Genomic DNA, 23,744 nt, shown 5'->3' on the forward strand with positions numbered 1-23,744 from the left:
CTCACAGAGCCTACCGCGGCTTAGTAAAAGGACCCCTAAATGCCCAAATTTTAGAAGAACAAAAAGACCAAGATGGCAGATGGTGCTTGGCTAGGATCTTTAAACATGGGAAAGGAATATTACTACTCAATGTATTTGCACCAACATAAGCCTTCTCTGATTTTTTCACCACATTAATTGAGAAAATTCTAGAGTATGATGTGTGCGCCTTTTCCAGTGCTACAAAAATATTTTTATTTTTCAGTAATTGGGCAGTGTCTCAATAGGTAGCGGTAAGTGCTGACCCCTGAATTGGCTGCATGGTAAGTGCTTCACTTGTCACACGGTCATTTCTTTAAACAAAAAACAGCCTTTTACCTGCTGTGATAAAAGGGGGCCTCAGCTATTGTGTCAAAAACACACGCTGATACCAGCACAGGCTCCCTTTTGAAGCAGCTTAGGAAAAGGACTCCATAAACATTCTAAAGCCAAACAATAACCATATAAAGCTCTTAGGGCCCTGTTTACTAAGCTGTACTACAGGTGCGCTAGCGTTTTTAGCACATTCTAAACACTAGAGTCACCCATAGGACTATATGGGTGTCTCTAGCATTTAGCGCCCGCTAATGTTTAGTACGCACTAAAAATGCTAGCGCACCTTAGTAAACAGGGCCCTAAAAATATTATCATCATTCATGTCACAAAACAACTTACTAGTTCTATGGAGGCTACAGCACCCTCATAATAGAGAATATACTTTCATCCCCATCAAAGCTACTCTAGAATAGATTATTTTCTTATTTCCGATACTTTTGATGAAATCTGTTCTGAACACTAACACACATTTGATTAGAGTTTCAGATCATCCACCAATTTCATTTACTTTACAAATTTCATCCTACTTTCCGACATAATCCTTTATGGAGACTTAATATCCAAATACTAACAGATGAAAACTCAATCCTGATGATTAAAAATTTTATAAATTCTTTTTTTTTCCAGATTAATAATGCTGAGGATATCAGTCATATTACTCTTGGGGACACTTTCAAAGCCTCTCTCTAAGGTGAATTAATCTCAATTAGTAGTCACATAGGGGTCCTTTTACTAAGGTGCGCTGAAAAATGGCCTGCGCTGGTATAGACGCATGTATTGGATGCATGCAGGTCCATTTTTCAGCGCACCTGCAAAAAAGGCCTTTTTCTTGCCCGAAAATGGATGTGCAGCAAAATAAAAATTGGTGCGCATCCATTTTGGGCCTGACACCTTACTGCCACCCATTGACTTAGGTCTCATACATTAACTGGGCAGTAATCGTCAGTGCATACACTACTGATTACCACCCAGTTAGAAGGTAGAAAATAAAAAAATATTTTCTGCCGCACGTATCGGAAGTGTGTAAAAAATGGAATTACCACCCGGGGCTCACGGTAGCCAGGCGGTAGTTCCAAATTCACACATGTTAGACACGCGTAAGTGCCTACGCGCCTTAGTAAAAGGGCCCCATAAAAATTACTGCTACCAATTAAAATATCACTACAATAGACTGTTAAGTGTGAGAGCCAATCAAGAAATATGTCACTATTATGCAGAAAATAATAAGAGGAGCAAATTTCCTGCACACTACTTGAAAAGAAAAAGACTAAAAGCTCAAAAGGTTGCACTGAAGAATGATATACAATTGATCATATCTGATACTAAAATTTTTCATAATTATTATTCCCAAATATCAGAGTCTTCCTCACAGTCTGATGCTTTAGAACAATTTCTATGCTCTCTTGATAGACCACAATGGTCTGAGCAGGAAAATGATATCCTCTGTCTTCTAATCTCTCAACAAGAAATACTGTCTGCTATTAAAATTGGGCTAGCAAATTGTATAACTCTTTTAAACATGATTTAGTTCCGTGACTCCAACATTTTTTTCTTTCATTATAAAACAACAACAAAAACATATCCCTCTCTTTTTCCGATGCTGTAATAAATGTGCTTCCAAAACCCATCAAAGATTCGAGCATAGTCCAAAATTACAGACTCATTTCATTACTAAATGTTAATTATATCAAAAAATACTTTTGTTTGCCACTACTAGAATTTAGAAGAAACTGCAAGGAGCAATTCTAATAATACTACACACATAGCTGAAAAAAAACCATAAGCCTCAAAGCTCCAGCAGACTGCTGTGGTCCTACAGCAAAAACTCAGCACTGCTCTTCATGGAGTCCCACTCTCATCACAGGCTTTAATTCAAATCATGAAAAAGAGAACTGTGTGAAAAACAAACTCCACCTACTGCGGAGAAAAACAAACTGTCCACACAAAAAAACAGTACTCAGCCCAAACACTTGCAGTTACTTCTAAAGTCTATAAAAATCATCAAAGCACAAAAACATCTACAATTCCAAAAATTACACAAAACAGTCTTCTAAAAAAATCAGCACCATCACTTAGCTTAATGTTGATTGCAGTTCTATTTCAACTCTCCATATAACTCCATCGAAGTGAAAAAAAGAACCCCAGCACTTCCAAAATAGCTTTATCCATTGAATTTAAATCCAGAGAAGACCCGACAATGTCACAACCCTGACAAGAGCTACTTATTTCACAGTGTGCTGCTTACTGGCCCATACCTGATACACTTATCCTACTAATGGACCTGCCTCTACATATATTGGAAGACATTTCATGTGTGCTCATCAGTGGTGAAAGGCAATGCAGTTTTATTCTTTTCCCTTCCAGAAGCTATGCATGCAACACATAGGCTGATCAGCGTATAGATGCTGGCAAATAAGAGGCATACTGTGGGTGTTCTTATGGGTCATATAGGAATCAAACCCTGGGAGGATTACAGAAATGCACAAGTGTTGACACATTATGGTGTGTTGTGACTCTCATGGGTGTGGACTACAGGAAGGTTGTTGTAGCCTTATGGGTGTTGTTTGATGATGGATATGACTCTGTGTAACCCAAGGTTTAAGATGGCTTTATGCGTCGTTTGTCAGGACCATATTGATCACATCATTCAACATTTATTGGAGGCTTAAATTTTAAGTGGTCACGTATAACCTGGTTCTGCACCTGACTTCCACTCTGTGTTATGTCATCGTGCTAGAGGACATGGGCAATCTTCCTGTAGGTCGGAATCAATGTCAAGCTGGATATGGTGTCTGATGGCAATGTTATGGAGCATGCAACAGGCTACAATTTATTTATTTATTTATTTATTATCACATTTATACCCCACATTTTCCCAACTGTGTCAGGCTCAATGTTGCTTACATCACACCGCAAAGGCAAACACCAATCCAGTAAATTAAGCTAATACAAAATAAAACCTACATAAGAAATAATGGAGAGGATGGGGAAGGAACAAAAGGAACAGGGAAACCAGGGGAGAGGAGGGAAGGGTGGATGTGTCCAAAATTGTCATAAAATTGATGTATATCAGGCAGTAGAGACCCCGGTTGAGTCCTTAGGGTAGGCCTTTCCAAATAAGGTGGTCTTAAGAGATTTCCTGAAATTTAGATGGTTTTAGATGGTTTTTATAGTTTTTGGCAAAGCATTCCATAGTTGTGAGCTGATAAAGGGGAAGGCTGAAGCATATGTGGATTTATACTTAAAACCGTTGCAGCTTGGGTAATGAAGGTTTAGGTATGAATGGGATAGTCTTAATGCATTCCTGGGTGGTAGGATGTTAACAATGATCTCTGCGATGGTTTCTGGGTCATACTGCAATGCACCATCCATTTTATCCAGACACTAAAATAAACTTTTTAGTAGGCCAAAGGTCTGTTCAGTCATAGCATATGTGGTAGTGTATACCACATAGGTTGTCTCTGAACATGTTCAGAGATGGGCTGTATGGGTGAGGAGCTGTGGTCAACATCCATATCAGTGGCATAGCCAGACAGCCAATTTTGGGTGGGCCTGAGCACAATGTGGGTGGGCACAAAATTTTCTCTCTCTCCCCCCCCCCCCTCCCAGCCAAGCATCTGTTCCCTCTTTCTACCCTCCTCGCCCTCATAGCCTATTTCCCTATACATTTTACCTCCCACCACCAGCATCTTCCTGTTCCCTCTCCCTTCCCCCATTGTCCAGCATTTTCCCTTTCTCTTCCCTACCATCCATTGTCTATCTTCTCTTCCTGGATCCATCTTCCCTCTTTCTCCCCTCCCCCGCTTGTGCATCTCTCCTTTCCTCTCCTCTTCTCCACCTTCTTCATGTCCAACTTTTCTCCCGCTCCCTGCCTTGAGCCCCTGGTTTAACATCTCTCTCCCCCTCCCACCATCTCTCCATCCTTCCTTTCTCTCACCTCAATGCCATGTTCAACATTTCCCCTCTCATGTCTCCCTCCCTTCCACTTTCATGTCCAACACGTTTTTTTCTCTCATGTCCTTTCCCTCCCTCTCCCCATCCCACCCATATCCAACCATTCTCCCTCTCTTTTCCCTTGCAGCATCTCTCCGTCCCTCCCCCTATCTGTCTCACTCCCTCATCCCAACAGTGCTCCTGTCTCTCCCTGACCCCCCCCCCCCCCCCACCAGCACACACACACACACACACAACAAACCTACCACCCGCCAGCATGCTGCAGGGTTTTTTTTCCCTCCCTTTCCCCAGACACCACTCACTGACATGCATGCTGCAGGCCTTCTTTCCCTCGGGCCCTCCCTCCCCTTCGGGCAGCGCCACAGTCTACCTGTACAGGAAAGCTGCACGGCACCGGGTCGTCCTGCCGCTACGCTGCTGCCCTCCGCTCCAGTCGTCATCATTCTGGCACAGAGTTCTTCTGCTGCTTATCTGCAGCAGATCCGCGCGCTGCCAGGGCTGTATGCTGCTGCGACTGCTTCCTCTGCGCTGGCCCTGCCTTCTTAGGCGGGGCCAGCGCAGAGGAAGCAGTCGCAGCAGCATACAGCCCTGGCAGCGTGCGGATCCGCTGCAGATAAGCAGCAGAAGAACTCTGTGCCAGAATGATGACGACTGGAGCGGAGGGCAGCAGCGTAGCGGCAGGACGACCCGGTGCCGTGCAGCTTTCCTGTACAGGTAGACTGCGGCGCTGCCTGAAGGGGAGGGAGGGCCCGAGGGAAAGAAGGCCTGCAGCATGCACCGTTGCTGGGTGGGCCTGAGGCCAAAGTGGGTGGGCCCCGGCCCACCCATGGTACGCCCCTGATCCATATCCTGCATCACCTGGAAACAAGGATGGGACATACAGTACTATAATAGGCCACCTGGAGAGGTGTGAATGGGCTATGTGGACATGATAATATGTAAAGATTTTATAATTGCCACTTTGAAGCACAAGCATTATTTGTAAATGTTGATGTTATTAAGAGGCTGTAGCCTGTACTTATGACATGGTGCCACATCCTCATGTTGGAAACCATGGCTCTTATCATTTGTTAACAGCTAAAGTATTAAAGTGATTTGATTTGTGCCCAATAGTAGATGAGTCAGAGTGGTTCTATAGAACCTGGTGAGGCGTTATCACAAACCAAACATAGTGCCTTTGTCAGAGGTGAACATTTCAATTAACATGATGCACAAACACAGTGACAGGGAACAATGAGCATTACATGATTTGAGCATGGTCCTGAAAGAGGAATATTTCTCTTGTATATTCATATTGCAGCACATGGTCATTATGTCTGTGTATAGTGTGAATATCTAATTGGGCCATTGTTCACCTGTCATGACAAAGACCTTGTGCAGATTAACCCTTGTATGTGATGGGTTAATAGGCAGCAAACACTGATGGGGTAAAGATGTAGGGCACTATTATGCAATGCAAGGCCCAGGGGCCAAATGCTGCATGCAGGTACCTCTGAGGAAGCCCCCATTGTCTTTAGGATTTTTTTCCTGCTATTCTCTACCCAGGGGCAGAACAGAAAAAAAAGTGGATGGGGGAAGAGCTGCATGCTTGAAGAACATGGCATTTCTCAGCAGACCAAAGAGAATGTATTTGGAAATGCTCACATCCTTGAGGATACCCCTTGCTCCCTCCAATGAAGTTTGCTGGTGGGAATGAATATCATTGACACACACTAGAGGCTAAAACTCATAAGAAGTAGAAAGCCTGTGAGGGAATCTGTGGGACCGTTAGATCACGAAGGAGCAAAAGGGGCGCTCAGGGAGGACAAGGCCATAGCGGAGAAACTGAATGAATTCTTTGCTTCTGTCTTTACGGAAGACGATGTAACAGATCTGCCTATGCCAGAAATGGTTTTCAAGGGTGATGATGCGGAGGAATTGAAAGAAATCTCAGTGAACTTGGAAGTTGTACTGAGCTAAATTGACAAATTAAAGAGTAGTAAATCACATGGACCAGATGGCATACATCCAAGGGAACTCAAAGAACTCAAGCATGAAATTGCTGATCTGCTGTTAGTAATATGTAACCTGTCGTTAAAATTGTCCGTAGTACCTGCAGATTGGAGGGTGGCCAATGCAAAGCCAATTTTTAAAAAGTGTTCTAGAGGTGATCCGAGAAATTTTAGACTGGTAAGCCTGACGACGGTACCGGGCAAAATAGTGAAAACCATTATAAAGCATAAAATTATAAAACACGTAGACAAACATGGTTTAATGGGACAGAGTCAGCATGGGTTCAGCCAAGGGAAGTCTTGCCTCACCAATTTGCTTCATTTCTTTGAAGGCTTGAATAAACGTGGATAAAGATGAACCAGTTGATGTAGTGTATTTAGATTTTCAGAAAGCTTTTCATAAAGTTCCTCATGAGAGACTCCTGAGAAAATGAAAGAGTCATAGGATAGGAGGCAAGATTCTGGTGTGGATTAAGAATTGGTTATTGGACAGAAAACAGAGGGTATAATTTTTCTCAATGGAGGAGCGTGAACAGTAGAGTGCCACAGGGATCTGTATTCAGACCGGTACTATTTAACATATTTATAAATGATATGGAAATCATAACGACGAGCGAGGTAAGCAAATTTGCAGATGATACAAAACTATTCAAGGTTGTCAAAACATGTTTGGACTGTAAAATATTGCAGGAAGACCTTAGGAAATTGGAAGACTGGGCATCCAAATGGCAGATGGAATTTAATGTGGATAAATACAAGGTGATGCACATTGGAAAGAATAATCCGAATCACAGTTACCTGATGCTAGGGTCCACCTTGGGGGTCAGTGCTCAAGAAAAAGATCTGGGTGTTGTTGTAGATAATAAGCTGAAATCTTCTGTTCAGTGTGCAACGGCAGCCAAAAATGCAAGCAGGATGCTAGGAATTATTAGGAAAGGGATGGTGAATAAGACCTAAAATACTATAATGCCTTTGTATTGCTCCATGGTGCATCCGCAACTTGAGTACTGCGTTCAGTTCTGGTCGCCGTATCTCAAAAAAGATACAGCGGAATTAGAAAAGGTTCAAAGAAGAGCGACTAAAATGATAAAGGAGATGGAACTCCTCTCATATGAGGAAAGGCTAAAGAGGTTAGGGCTCTTCAGCTTGGAAAAGAGATGGCTGAGGGGAGATATGATTGAGGTCTACAAAATCCTGAGTGGTATAGAACGAGTAGAAGTAAATCGATTTTTACTCGTTCCAAAAGTACAAAGACTAGGGGACACTCGAGGAAGTTACATGGAAATACTTTTAAAACAAATAGGAGGAAATATTTTTTCACTCAACGAATAGTTAAGCTCTGGAACTCTTTGCCAGAGGAGGTGGAAACAGCAGTTAGCGTATCTGGGTTTAAAAAAGGTTTGGATAAATTTCTGGAGGAAAAGTCTATAGTCTGCTATTGAGACAGACATGGGAAGCAACTGCTTGCCCTTGGATTTGTAGTATGGAGTGTTCCCACGATTTGGGTTTCTGCCAGGTACTTGTGACCTGGCTTGGCCACTGTTTCTAAAACAGAATACTGGGCTAGATGGACCATTGGTCTGACCCAGTATGGCTACTCTTATGTTCTTATGTGTTGTGGGCCTGCATGGGAAGATATTTGAAAGCTCTCCTTCAGCTCATTAGAATCCAAAGTGTCCCCAGCTTAAATATTAATGAAGACCACTGATTTAGGGTCAACATATTTTAGGGAACCTATGTTAAGTTTGCAGCTAGCATCATGACCACTTACTTGGAGATGTGCAGCACATCTGACTCTAGGCGAGAAAATCATTCCCTGACATGAACGCCCTAATGTAGTAATATTTGGCCTATGTCTAGTACACATTGGGAATACTTGTGGGATTGCCATTGTTTGTGGATCCAGTGATTACACTATCTGAGACAACAAACAGATTTGAGATGACAAGCCACCTGTAGTGACACAAACTTCAACACACAGATGTTAACATGGGCCCTAGTACCTACCCAACAGCCATCCTGAACCATACCTCCCCTACTCAAATTGTCTGAAGAGAGCTACCAACAGATGAGCAAGGCCACACACTGGACTTCCTTACTTCCTGTCCCAACAGCCTAATTGACTCATTCAAATGGAAGCCTATACCATGGTCTGACCACTTCCAATTAGACTTCAAGATCAATATCCGCCTGACGAGCCAGTCTAAGCACCAAACTTTTAAGTCAATATCCTCCAAAGGTAAAATCAACAAATCCAACTTTTGGACTGAACTAAAAGACTCCCTTACCCCTGGAATCCCCATGCAAGAATCGCTAAAATCAGTGTGGGACACTAATATTAAATCAGTGCTGGATAAAATTGCCCCAGTGACTACCAAAAGGGTCAACACAATTCGAAAATCCCCTTGGTTCTCCGAAGAATTATCACAGTTGAAACAAACCTGTCGACATCTAGAAAAACAATGGAGAAAAAGCAAATCCACTGATGACAGATCCATCTGCAAACTTGCCTTTTGCCGCTATAAATTAAAAGTAGCTAAGTCCAAACCTAAATACTACAGCACCTTTGTAGGCCAGGATAACCTAGACAATAAAAAACTTCACTCTAGTTAAAAACCTATCCGCTACCTACACTGCTGATAAAACACACCAAGCATGTCCCTCCTCTCAGGAACTAGCAGACTATTTTGAGAACAAGATCAACCAGGGGAGATCCAAGGAGATCCAGGAAATTATAGACCGGTGAGTCTGACGTCGGTGCCGGGGAAAATGGTAGAGGCTATTATCAAAAACAAAATTACAGAGCACATCCAAGGACATGGATTACTGAGACCAAGTCAGCACGGCTTTTGTGTAGGGAAATCTTGCCTGATCAATTTACTTCAATTCTTTGAAGGAGTAAACAAACATGTGGACAAAGGGGAGCCGGTTGATATTGTGTATCTGGATTTTCAAAAGGCGTTTGACAAGGTACCTCATGAAAGGCTACAGAGGAAATTGGAGGGTCATGGGATAGGAGGAAATGTACTATTGTGGATTAAAAACTGGTTGAAGGATAGGAAACAGAGAGTGGGGTTAAATGGGCAGTATTCACAATGGAGAAGGGTAGTTATTGGGGTTCCTCAGGGGTCTGTGCTAGGACCGCTGCTTTTTAGTATATTTATAAATGATTTAGAGATGGGAGTAACTAGCAAGGTAATTAAATTTGCTGATGACACAAAGTTATTCAAAGTTGTTAACTCGCGACAGGATTGTGAAAAATTACAGAAGGACCTTACGAGACTGGGAGACTGGGCGGCTAAATGGCAGATGACATTTAATGTGAGCAAGTGCAAGGTGATGTATGTGGGAAAAAAGAACCCGAATTATAGCTACGTCATGCAAGGTTCCACGTTAGGAGTTACGGACCAAGAAAGGGATCTGGGTGTCGTCATCGATAATACACTGAAACCTTCTGCTCAGTGTGCTGCTGCGGCTAGGAAAGCGAATAGAATGTTGGGTATTTTTATTTATTTATTTATTTGTAGCATTTGTATCCCACATTTTCCCACCAATTTGCAGGCTCAATGTGGCATACATTTGCCGTAGTGGCGATTGCCATCTCCGGAAAACAGAATTACAAATGATACTGCATTCAAGTGCGTATATTGTAAAGAGTATGTAGGCAGCCCTGGGGAACAGAAAGAAAAGAGGAGAGAAAGGGACTACAAATTTCAGCATGCCCCAAAGGAACCCTGGGGTAAGCAAGAATACCCCAGGTACAGGCAGGCAATCCCCAGGGAAGAACCCGAAATAGGAAACTACAACTCCCAGCATGCCCCAAGGGAACCGGGGAATAAGAGAAACTATGTGCATTCCCGGGAGTCACCAGAGGAGGGCCGCAGGGGAAGGAGTAAGGCTGATTCTCCAACCTGGTGGAAGAGGTGGTGGAACAAGTGGGTGGAGAAAGAAGGGACTCCAAAGAACTTTAATGAAGAAAAGGGTGAGCAGCTGGGAGAGAGTTGGGGGTGAAGAGAATATGGATTGGGCTCCTGAGGAGAGAGAGGCAGAGAGTGAGCCTTGCCCTATGGAGTTGACTGAACCGGAGAACACCCGGGAAGAGCCGATGGACTTTTCAGCTCTGGCTCAGCGAAAGCCAAGGAGGTAGCGGGGCCAAGCCGGGTCAAGCGGGAGGAGGTCAGGTAAGAGAGAGTGACTGACCAAGAGGGTGGGACCCTAGGGTTTGAGCCCGCGCAGAGCCATATTGTATTTTGAAAGCCTGGCTAACCTGAACTGTGTTTTGAAAGCCTGGCTAACCGGAACTGTGTTTTGAAAGCCTGGCTGTGTTTTGAAAGCCTGGCTAACCTGAACTGTGTTTTGAAAGCCTGGCTGTGTTTTGAAAGCCTGGCTAACCTGAACTGTGTTTTGAAAGCCTGGCTAGCCTGAACTGTGTTTTGAAGGCCAGGCTGGGGTTTTAAAGCCTGGCTAAACTGAACTGTATTTTGGTAAGGCTAGCTAAACTGAACCGGGGGGTTTTTTTTGTTTTGCTTTTAGCTGCTCCTCTCTAGGAGAGGAAGAGAGAGGAAGCAGCTGCTGAAGCCTGGCCTGTGTACCAAACCGGCTTGAGTAAGGTACATGGTAACAGGGATTTGTTTTGTGTTTTGGATCTGTACTTGAGAGAAGGAGGGACGCCCTTCCTATGCAATAAACAGCTTTATTTTGAGTTGGAGGTGAACACGGCTGGAGAGTGTTCTTTTGTTTGGGGAGCTGCAACCTTGGAGTGAAGGGGAGCAACTTTACAATTGGTGTCAGAAGTGGGATCCCTTTTCGGACCTGTCGCTCGAGGAGGCCAAGACCAGCAAAGCCGAAAAGCCCGACGGAGGGGCCAACGCTGAGAAAGGCGCAGACCCTTCTAGGGTTCCGGTAAGCGGGGCCTAGATTGGGGGGGGAGTAAAGGGATCTTAGAAAAAGGGAAACAGAAGTCGGGAAGTCGCACTTGGAGTTTGTCCTCTGTTTTTTTCCCCCAGGAGTCGCGGAGCCGGACCCAGGATGGACCCCAAGGAGATCTTCGCGTGGATGACGATGCAGTTCCAGAAACAGCAGGAACTGACCAATAAGATGGTGGAGGACTCCTTGACGGCTGCACGAGAGCAGCAACAACCGGTGCTGAATATGCTCCAAGACTTTTTTCAGAGGGGGATCAATGCTCCAAGGGACGTGGGAGCCGGAGTAACCGGACAGGGGCCAGGAGGAAGCGGTGCGGTAGGACCTTTATCCTTGAACTCACTTACTTGGGGAAAGTTGTCTGAGCAGGATAATGTAGATGATTTCCTGACCGCATTCGAGAGGGTGGCGGTGGCCGCAGGATGGCCCCAAGAGCAGTGGGCCATGCGGTTAGTGCCTTCATTATCTGGGGAGGCTCTCGCAGCCTTTAGAGACTTGGCTCCTGGGGATGCTGCCCACTATGGGAGGTTAAGAGAGGCCATTAAGGACCGTTACGGACTAAGTACCCAGGCTTATAGGCGTAAGTTTCGGTCCACTAAATGGGAAAAGGGAGAAATCCCTAAAGCTGTGGCCACTAAACTGATGGACTTGATAAAAAAATGGTTGGAACCTGATCGCCACTCCACAGGAGAGATTCTTCAAGAATTGGTAGTGGAACAATTCCTGCAGGGCCTTCCCAGGGAGATTAGGGCAGGATTAGTCCAAAGGGGTTGTAAGACAGTGGAGGCCGTGACTGCAGGGTTGGAGTGTTACTTGGAAGCCCAACATTGGGGAGGACCCGACCTGGAGGGGGGGAAGCCCCGACCTCAAGGAGGCTGGGGGCCCAAAAGTTCCTTCTTTAAGACAGATCCCCAGGGAGTGAAGCACGAGTACAGCGGGGTGGGTAAAAAGCCAGTACTACCCGCAGGCCCTGGGAAAAAGGCTACCTCGTATGGAGGAAAAATGTGTTATAAGTGTGGGACAGAGGGGCACTTCCTGAAGGATTGCCCAGGTCGGGAGGTATGGACCTCGCAGGTGGCCCAAGGGTTTAGGCCACGGTATACTGCCAAGGTGGAGGTGGAGGGTTTACCGATTGTAGCCATGTTAGACTCCGGGGCAGACCAGTCCATGATCTCTAGGAGGTTATGGGAACAAATAAGGAAAAAGAGAACACGATGTCAGGATACCTATGAGGGAGCAGTGGCTATTCAATGTATACATGGGGCCAGTACTCGTTATACCCTCCATAGAGTTCACTTGAAGGGACCCACAGGGGAGATAGAGATAGCCATGGCCGTTCTGCCCCGGTTGCCACAGGAGATGATTTTAGGAAGGGACTGGCCCCCGTTTACTGAATGTATTATTGAGAAAAGAGTGTTGGTAACAACCCGCGCTCAGGCTCGGCGGGACCCTGAGGTGGAGGAAGAGGAAATAGGAGGGATTTTTCCTTTTCAGGGGGAGGTCCTAGGGGAGCCAGGAAAAGAGAGAAAGGGGAAAGCTTTGAAGAAAAAGGAGCAGAGAGGTAGACGGGAGGCATTGGAGCAGGCGCAAAAAGAAAGTTATCTGCCAGTAGCCCCGAAAGAATTGAGGGAACAGTTTCCCCAGTTTCATAGGGAGCAGGCCAATGACCCCACTTTAGAATATGCTTGGGGAAGGGCACGACAAGGTGAAGGCAGGGAGGCTCCGGGGTTCCTGATAGAAGGGGACATACTATATCGCAGGGTACCCAACTGGGAGAACTCTGAGTCTGGGAGACAGCTAGTAGTCCCCCAAGCTTTTCGCCCCCTGGTAGTGAGGCTAGCTCATGATCACCCTTTGGGGGGGGCATAAGGGCTCCCAAGCTACCCTGACTCAGATATTGGGGCGCTTCTATTGGCCCGGAGTTTATGGGGAGGTGGAGAAGTATTGTAAGTCCTGCCCCAACTGTCAGAAGGTGGCCGACCGGCTGCCACCTAGGGCACCTTTAAAGCCCCTGCCTAGGGTGGAACAACCGGTGAGGAGAATAGCCATGGATATTATTGGTCTGGTAACAAAATCCCAGAGAGGTTTCCTCTATGTGTTGGTGATTATGGATATGGCCACTCGGTACCCATGGGCCTTACCTTTGAGAAGCCTATCAGCAAAGGGCATTGCCAGGGAACTGATAAAAATCTTTTGTGAGGTTGGCTTCCCCCAAGAAGTTTTGACAGACCGGGGGTCCAACTTTATGTCAAGTACCTTAAGGCAAGTGTGGGAGGCTTTTGGGATAAAGCATATCCGTACAGCGGCCTACCATCCTCAAACTAATGGGATGGTGGAACGCTTTAATAGAACTTTAAAGGGTATGTTAAAAAAAGCGTTAGGCGAGGATAGGACAGGGTGGGACCAACTGTTGCCCTTTGTGCTATATGCCTACAGGGAAAAGGTGCAAGACTCATTAGGGGTTTCGCCTTATGAACTAATATTTGGCAGGAGGCCAAGGGGGATTTTAGATATATTGCAGGAACATTGGGTACCTCCGGAAGCATCTGATCAGTCAGTGGTCGAATATTTACAGGATCTGAGGGCCAGATTGGACAAGTTACAGGAATATTCCCAGGATAGGCTAGAACAAAGCCAGAACCAACAAAAGGAATATTATGATAAAGGTACTCGGGAAAGGGAGTTTATAGTAGGAGATAGGGTCCTTATCCTGATCTCCGAAGACCCTCATAAGTTTGCCTCTAGGTGGAAGGGACCCTGGGTTGTAAGGAGGAGATTAGGGCCTCTCACGTATGAGGTGGCGAACGAGAAGGGCCGGGTCCAAACCTTCCATGTCAACCTGATGAAACCCTGGGTAGCCAGGGTAGGCTTCCAGACTCGGGGGGAGGAAAAGGATGGAGAGGAGTTGGGCCCCCAAATAAGAGATATTTTCAAGCCCGGGGAGCCAGGGGTTAATTCCCGGCTGACACTGGTACAAAAGAAGGAGATAGGAAGGCTCCTGAAAGGGTTTGATGATGTATTGACGGCCTGTCTGGGGAATACTCACCTAGTGGAGCACGACATTATAACAGAAAGGGGTAAAGTAGTGCGGCAAAAGCCATACAGGCTTTCCCCCATGAAAAGGAGGGAGGTTATAAAACAGGTACAGGAAATGTTAGACCGGGGTGATTGAGGAGTCCAATAGCCCCTGGTCAAGTCCAGTGGTGTTAGTGCCAAAACCCGAGGGGGAGTGGAGATTTTGCATAGATTTCCGCCAGCTTAATAATATCTCTCGAGCAGACGCATATCCTATGCCCTATATTGAAGAGCTGGTGGACCGGCTAGGATCTGCCCAATATCTCACTACCCTGGACTTGACAAAAGGGTACTGGCAGATTCCACTTACTCCCGGGGCCCAAGCTAAGACGGCCTTTAGTACGCCCATAGGCCTGTACCAGTTTAAGAGATTACCCTTTGGCCTTAATTCCGCGGCGGCGAGCTGCCAGAGGTTGCTGGACAGGGTGCTCCGACCACATCAGACCTACGCCGCTGCGTATATGGATGATGTGGTAATACATAGTGAAGACTGGAACACCCATTTAAACCAGGTAGAGGCAGTGCTGCAGGCTTTTAGGGAGGCAGGACTCACCCTGAACCCAAAAAAATGTTGTTTTGCGCAGTACCGGGTGAAGTATTTGGGCTATACGGTGGGAAGGGGAGAGGTGCGCCCCTTATTAAATAAGGTTAAAAGCATCCAAGAATTTCCCAGACCCAACACCAAGAAACAATTACGTAGCTTCCTGGGGATGGTAGGGTATTACCGCAGGTTCATCCCTCATTTTTCCTCAATGGCCACTCCTTTAACCGACATGCTGAGAGGGAAGAAGCCCGACCACTTGAGGTGGGGAGGGGAGGAGGCAAGGGCATTTGAACAGATGCAGAGGGCCCTGTGCCAGGAACCGGTGTTGAAGGCAGTAGATTTTGAAAAGCCCTTTGTCCTTCAAACAGATGCTTCGGGTAGGGGGTTAGGAGCAGTACTGTCCCAGGAGCATGAAGGGGAGGAACACCCGGTACTCTACTTAAGTCGGAAGCTCCTACCTCATGAGGAGCATTACTCTACCATAGAAAAGGAGTGTTTAGCCATACGATGGGCAGTGCAAGAATGTAGTGTCTATTTGGAAGGGAGAAAATTTAAGTTGGTAACGGACCATGCTCCCTTGAAATGGCTGAATATGATGAAGAATAATAATGGGAGACTAATGCGTTGGTACCTAGCGCTGCAGCCTTTCCAATATTCAGTGGAGCATCACCCAGGGCGATGTTTAGGAAATGTTGATGCCCTGTCCCGAGTAGGGGAGGAGAAGAAGAAAGAATGGGGGGATGGAAATTTAAGGGGGGGGGGGGTATGTAAAGAGTATGTAGGCAGCCCTGGGGAACAGAAAGAAAAGAGGAGAGAAAGGGACTACAAATTTCAGCATGCCCCAAAGGAACCCTGGGGTAAGCAAGAATACCCCAGGTACAGGCAGGCAATCCCCAGGGAAGAACCCGAAATAGGAAACTACAACTCCCAGCATGCCCCAAGGGAACCGGGGGATAAGAGAAACTATGTGCATTCCCGGGAGTCACCAGAGGAGGGCCGCAGGGGAAGGAGTAAGGCTGATTCTCCAACCTGGTGGAAGAGGTGGTGGAACAAGTGGGTGGAGAAAGAAGGGACTCCAAAGAACTTTAATGAAGAAAAGGGTGAGCAGCTGGGAGAGAGTTGGGGGTGAAGAGAATATGGATTGGGCTCCTGAGGAGAGAGAGGCAGAGAGTGAGCCTTGCCCTATGGAGTTGACTGAACCGGAGAACACCCGGGAAGAGCCGATGGACTTTTCAGCTCTGGCTCAGCGAAAGCCAAGGAGGTAGCGGGGCCAAGCCGGGTCAAGCGGGAGGAGGTCAGGTAAGAGAGAGTGACTGACCAAGAGGGTGGGACCCTAGGCTTTGAGCCCGCGCAGAGCCATATTGTATTTTGAAAGCCTGGCTAACCTGAACTGTGTTTTGAAAGCCTGGCTGTGTTTTGAAAGCCTGGCTAACCTGAACTGTGTTTTGAAAGCCTGGCTAACCGGAACTGTGTTTTGAAAGCCTGGCTGTGTTTTGAAAGCCTGGCTAACCTGAACTGTGTTTTGAAAGCCTGGCTAGCCTGAACTGTGTTTTGAAGGCCAGGCTGGGGTTTTAAAGCCTGGCTAAACTGAACTGTATTTTGGTAAGGCTAGCTAAACTGAACCGGGGTTTTTTTTTTTGTTTTGCTTTTAGCTGCTCCTCTCTAGGAGAGGAAGAGAGAGGAAGCAGCTGCTGAAGCCTGGCCTGTGTACCAAACCGGCTTGAGTAAGGTACATGGTAACAGGGATTTGTTTTGTGTTTTGGATCTGTACTTGAGAGAAGGAGGGACGCCCTTCCTATGCAATAAACAGCTTTATTTTGAGTTGGAGGTGAACACGGCTGGAGAGTGTTCTTTTGTTTGGGGAGCTGCAACCTCGGAGTGAAGGGGAGCAACTTTACAATATATATGGTAAAAGAATACATTATGGTATTACATATAGGTTCCTGCGTGATGGATTGGACTGTAACTTATGTTATGTCATTAATTATAGAGAGATCTTATTCGATATAGGGTTAAAGTGGTACTGCATTAAGGTGCGTACATAAATGGTAGAGAAAAATACATTATGGTATTGCATATAAGTTCCTGAGTAATCGTTTGGATTGTAACATATGTTGGGTCGTCATTTATAAAGACATCATTTTCGACATTAGGGTAGAAGTGGTAGTGTTTGTTCATTAATAGCAATGAGGTTAATCAGTCATGTGAAGAGAGATCGGTTCTGTCTCGTTCGTGATCGGTCTTATTGTTTAGTAATTAGGATGGTTGTTTATGGTATGCCTTCTTGAACAGGTCAGTTTTCAGTAGCCTTCGGAAGGTAGCTAGATCTTGCGTACAAATGTAGGAGAAGCTGGTTGCGTATGTGGACTTGTATTTTAGTCCTTTACAGTTGGGGTAGTGGAGGTTGAGGAATGTGCGTGCTGATCTTTTTGCGTTCCTAGTAGATAGGTCTATAAGGTCTGACATGTAAGTCGGGGCTTCCCCATGTATAATTTTGTGGACCAGGGTGCAGACTTTGAACGCAATTCGTTATTTTAATGGAAGCCAATGTAGTTTTTCTCTTAGGGATTTGGCACTTTTGTATTTCGCTTTCCCAAATATGAGTCTGGCTGCTGTGTTTTGAGCGGTTTGAAGCTTCTTAATGATTTGTTCTTTGCTTCCGGCATAGATGGCATTACAATAGTCTAGGTGGCTTAGCACCATTGATTGTACCAGGCTGCGGAATATTTCCCTTGGGAAGAAAGGTTTGATCCTTTTAAGTTTCCACATTGAGTGGAACATTTTCTTTGCAGTATTTTTCGCATGATCTTCGAGTGTTAGATTTCGGTCAATTGTGACTCCCAGAATTTTCAGACTATCTGAGACCGGAAGGGTGTAGTCTGGGGTATTTGTGGTGCTGGGTTTGTTTGTGTTATATTGTGAGGACAGAATCAGACATTGTGTTTTTTATGCGTTTAGCTTTAGTTGGAATGCATCCGCCCATGAATTCATTATTTGGAGGCTGTGTTTGATTTCATTTGTGATTTCGGTTAGATCGTGTTTGAACGGGATGTATATTGTGACATCATCTGCATAGATGTACGGGTTGAGCCCTTGGTTGGATAGCGATTTGGCTAAAGGTGTCATCATTAAGTTAAATAGGGTTGGTGAGAGCGGTGATCCTTGTGGTACTCCACATTCGGGTTTCCATGGTGTTTGCGTTTTTGACTTTGAAACCACTTGATAAGTTCTTGCTGTCAGAAAGCCTTGAAACCATCTTAGTACGTTTCCTCCAATCCCGAAGTAGTCTAGGATGTTCGAGAGTATTTGGTGGCTGACCATGTCGAATGCGCTGGACATGTCAAATTGTAGGAGTAGCACATTGTTTCCGGTTGCAATTAATTGTTTAAATTTGGTTATGAGAGTGGTTAGCACTGTTTCAGTGCTATGGTTGGATCTAAATCCTGACTGTGATTCATGTAGTATTGTGAATTTGTTTAAGTAGTTGGTAAGTTGTTTGGTTACCATACTTTCCATTAGTTTGACAATCAGGGGGATGGATGCTACTGGTCAATAGTTGGTTGTGTCGTTTAATTTTTTCTTTAAGTCTTTGGGTATCGGTGTGAGTAGTATGTTTCCTTTGTCCTTGGGGAAAAGTCCGTGTTGTAGCATGTAATTCAGGTGCGATGTGAGATCTGTTATAAAGCGTTTGGGGGCGGACCTTATTAGATTGCTGGGGCAGATGTCCAGTTTGGAGTGGGTTTTGTAGAATTTGTTGATTGCTTGAGTGATGGTTTCTTAGGGTTAGTAGATCAAAGTTGATCCAGATTTGATCTGCTGGGTATTCATCGGGAGTTGGGTCCAGACAATCCATTAATTTTTCGTAATCAGTAGTGTTAAGTGGTAGCGTGGATCGTAGTTTTATAATTTTCTCATTGAAGTATTTGGCAAGGTTGTCTGCCGAAGGGGTGTCTGTGCTGGTTGTGGTAACTGGTGTGATGTCTATTAGTTTATTCACGAGTTGGTATAGTTTATGTGCGTCTTTGTAGTCAGGCCCTATTTTGGTTTTGTAGTATGCTCTTTTAGTTTGCCTTATTGAGTATTTGTATTTTCTTTGTAGTTGTTTCCATGCATTGAGTGTCTGTTCATCTTTCCTTTTCTTCCATGCTCGCTCACGTCTCCTAACCTGTGTTTTTAGTAGTTTCAGTTCTTCGTTGAACCAAGGTATTGAGTTTTTTCTTTGTTTAGTCTTTTTTTGTAATGGTGCAATTCTGTCTAGTGTGTTCTTGCATCTGTCGTCCCAATTTTGTAGAAAGTGTTTGGAGACTGTTTGTGCTGTCCATTCATCATTGTAAATCTCTTGCCAAAATGTTACAGGGTCAATTTGGCCTCTCGTCCTGTAGGTTGTGGGTTCTTGTTTGAGGTGTGTACCTTTTTTCCGCCACTGTAAGGTAACGTTTAGTTTACAGTGGTCCGACCATGGTACCTCTGTCCATTTTGTATCTGTTAGTGTAAGGTTTAGATCTGAGGATAGTTTATGTGTGATGAGGTCAATTGTGTGTCCTTTGACATGGGTTGCTTGCATGCTATTATTAGGAAAGGTATGGAAAACAGTTGTGAGGATGTTATAATGCCGTTGTATCGCTCCATGGTGCGACCGCACCTTGAGTATTGTGTTCAATTCTGGTAGCCGCATCTCAAGAAAGATATAGTACAATTGGAAAAGGTGCAGCGAAGGGCGACTAAAATAATAGCGGGGATGGGACGACTTCCCTATGAAAAAAGACTAAGAAGGCTAGGGCTTTTCAGTTTGGAGAAGAGACGGCTGAGGGGAGACATGATAGAGGTACATAAAATAATGAGTGGAGTGGAACAGGTGAATTCCAGGAATAACATGTATAGAATGTTTGTACGTTTGGGAAGCTCGCCAGGTACCCTTGATCTGGATTGGCCGCTGTCATGGACAGGATGCTGGGCTCGATGGACCCTTGGTCTTTTCTCAGTGTGGCATTACTTATGTACAAATTAGATTAGACCTATCTAAAAGCAATCCGACAGAGGGAGATCTCAAAAGTGTCCAATTCAGGCACCTGTTCTGGTCCAGACCCAAATCAGGGAATGAAAGCACACCAAATATGGGACGTGTTCCAACCACTGACGAAATGAAAGTGCTACTACTGAAATGCTCACAAATGTACTGCTTACTGGATCAATGCCCAGAATTCCTGTTCCAAACCACCCCAATAGGTGGTTGAATGGCTAACAACTGGCCTTAATGAGCTGCTCGAATTAGGCTCTTTTCCTCTAGACATGGACAAAATCATTCTGACACCATTATTGAAGGCCTCAGGGGCAAACTATCATCCAGTAGTGAGTACACCCCTCTTTACGAAAATGCTGGAATCTTACATTAGCAAACAACTTTCCAAATATCTAGGTACATTCTCCATCTTACACCAGTCCCAATTCAGATTCAGATCCGTGCACAGTACCAAAACCCTGCTTCTAACCCTAACAACATACGTCAAACAACTCCTTAGTAAGGGGTATCAGGCCTACTACATCAGTTCGACATTTCAGAGGCGTTTGATGCAGTAGATCGCACAATGTTACTCGAACAACTAAATCAGATAGGAGTAACAAGTACAGTCTACAAATGGTTTAAAGAATTCCTCTCAAATCAAAGCTACTCAAACACTTCTCCAATTATTGGATCCTGAAATATGGTGTCCCTTAAGGATCCCCATTCTCTCCTATCTTGTTCAACTTCATGTCTTCCCTTAGCTCAATACACCTGGGATTAGGCGAGCTACTACTACCATACGCTGATGACATCATGATCCTTCTACCACTTGACATCCCCACACCAGGACCCAATCCGATCAGTAACTACCAGGATGAATACCATTCAGACCTGGGCAGAGGTAAACAAACTGAAACTGAACACAAAAAATACTAAAATCCTATGGTTCCGGAATCAAGGTCCCAACTTCAATAATACTACCCAATGACAGAACCTTCTCAGTAGAATCAGAAGCCAGAGTCCTCAGGGTCATTCTAGACTCATCACTATCATACTCGTCTCATATCAACCAACTCTGGAAAAAAACAATTATCAAAATGAGACAGCTACAATTAATCAGGCCACTCTTTGACCAAAAAGCCTTTGCGCTATTGGTCCACATGTCCTACTCCTCAGGATTAAAACCCAGTATCTTAAAAAACCTGTAAATTATACAAAACACAGCGGCAAGACTAATCCACAAACTGAACAGATACAATAGCGCTTCGCTGTATTTGGTTAAATTACATTGGCTACCTATAGCTGAAAGAATCAAGTTTAAAGTCTCCTGCCTAATCTTCCAGATTCTGTAGGGAACCACCTCTGAATTACTGATAAACATCTCATCTGTTTGCATCATTCACTCCAACAGACTGAAGGAACAACTGATCTTAGCCCCACCGCTCTACAAGGGAACACAATTCCACAAAATCTTCAACTCACTCTTCCGTGTAGCAGGAATCTCCTTATGGAACTCACTCCCCCTGGTTATTAGATCAGAGTTCAACTGCCTCAGGTTCCGGAAGAGACTGAAAGCCTTCCTCTTCCCAAAGACTGCTACGTAATAAATAAACATAACATCTTCACGCCAATGACGGATTTTAGAACTACAAACCACAACACCTCCACTCTCACATCCTATTCAACAAGACTGCTCTGACAACATAATAATCGAAACCAATAAGATTTTATTCACCCAATGTCTTAGCTATATTATGGTACCAACCTGACAACACAATAATCGAATCCAATAAATTTATTCTCACCCAATGTCTTAGTTATAATACTGTACCAACCTTATTCCACTTATGATGTAAACCGCACTGAACCTTAGATAGGGGATATTAGCGGTATATAAGAATTGAATTGAGTGATGCAGGATATAGGAATCATGTTTTACATTGAGGGACATAATCAAACGGGGGCGCCCATCTATAACAGCGGCCATCTCTAATGACGACCCCGTTAAGCAGCGTACCCGACTGTATTATCGAAACAAGATGGCCAGCCATCTTTCATTTCGATAATACGGTCGAGGCCGGCCAAATCTCAACATTTGGGCTGCCTTAGAGATTGCCGGCGTTAGAGATGGCCGCCATTGGTTATTGCCGATAATGGAAACTAATGGCGGCCATCTCAAACCTGGCCAAATCCAAGGCATTTGGTCGTGGAAGGAGCCAGCATTTGTAGTGCACTGGTCCCCCTCACATGCCAGGACACCAACCGGGCACCCTAGGGGGCACTGCAGTGGACTTCACAAATTTGGTCGTTGGAGGAGCCAGCATTTGTAGTGCACTGGTCCCCCTCACATGCCAGGACACCAACCGGGCACCCTAGGGGGCACTGCAGTGGACTTCACAAATTGATCCCAGGTGCATAGCTCCCTTACCTTGGGTGCTGAGCCTCCCAAACCCCCCCAGACCCACTACCCACAACTGTACAACACTACCATAGTCCTTAAAGGGTAACGGGGGGCACCTAGATGTAGGTACAGTGGGTTTCGGGTGGGTTTTGGAGGGCTCCCATTTACTACCACAAGTGTAACAGGTGGGGGGGGGGGATGGGCCTGGGTCCGCCTGCCTGAAGTGCACTGCAGTACCCACTAAAAACTGCTCCAGGGACCTGCATACTGCTGTCATGGAGCTGGGTATGACATTTGAGGCTGGCATAGAGGCTGGCAAAAAATGTGTTTTAATTTTTTTGGGGGGTGGGAGGGGATTGGTGACCACTGGGGGAGTAAGAGGAGGTCATCCCTGATTCCCTCCGGTGGTCATCTGGTCAGTTCGGGCACCTTTCAAGACTTGGTCGTGATCAAAAAGGGACCAAGTAAAGTCGGCCAAATGCTCGTCAGGGCCGGCCTTCTTTTTTCCATTATCGGCCAAGGATGGCCATCTCTTAACCACGCCCCTGTCCCGCCTTTGGTACACTGCCGACACGCCCCCTTAAACTTTGGCCGGCCCTGCGACGGAAAGCAGTTGAAGCCGGCCAAAATCGGCTTTCAATTATACCGATTTGGCCGGCCGTAGGAGAAGGCCGGCCATCTCCCGATTTGTGTCGGAAGATGGCCGCCCTTTTCCTTCGAAAATAAGCAGAATAGTAACATAGTAAATGACGGCAGAAAGAAACCTGCACGGTCCATCCAGTCTGCCCAACAAGATAAACTCATATGTGCTATTTTTTGTGTATACCTGACCTTGATTTGTATCTGGCATTTTCAGGGCACAGACCGTAGAAGTCTGCCCAGCACTAGGCCCGCCTCCCAACCACTAGCCCCACATCCCAACCACCGGCTCTGCCACCCAATCTCCGCTAAGCTTCTGAGGATCCATTCCTTCTGAACAGGATTCCTTTATGTTTATCCCACACATTTTTGAATTCCGTCACCGTTTTCATCTCTACCACCTCACGCGGGAGGGCATTCCAAGTATCCACCACTCTCTCCGTGAAAAAATACTTCCTGACATTTTTCTTGAGTCTGCAATCTCATTTCATGCCCTCTAGTTCTACCGCCTTCCAATCTACAGAAAAGGTTCGTTTGCGGATTAATACCTTTCAAATATTTGAACGTCTGTATCATATCACCCCTGTTTCTACTTTCCTTCAGGCTATACATGTTCAGGTCAGCAAGTCTCTCCTCATACGTCTGGTAACATAGTAAAAACATAGTAACATAGTATCACTCCCTGCCCGACTGTTCACCCTCACCTGCCTGTCTCCCAGCCCATCTACCTGCCCTGTGAACACCTCAGTCACTACTCATGGCCCCCATTCACATTCTACTCCTTGCCCTGTCCCTCCCTAATCTTTTCCCCCTCCCACCGCTGTATACCACACGATCTCACTACCCATCCATGTCCTCTCC

The sequence above is a fragment of the Microcaecilia unicolor genome, chromosome 2, assembly GCF_901765095.1.
Source record: "Microcaecilia unicolor chromosome 2, aMicUni1.1, whole genome shotgun sequence".
NCBI lineage: Eukaryota > Metazoa > Chordata > Amphibia > Gymnophiona > Siphonopidae > Microcaecilia > Microcaecilia unicolor.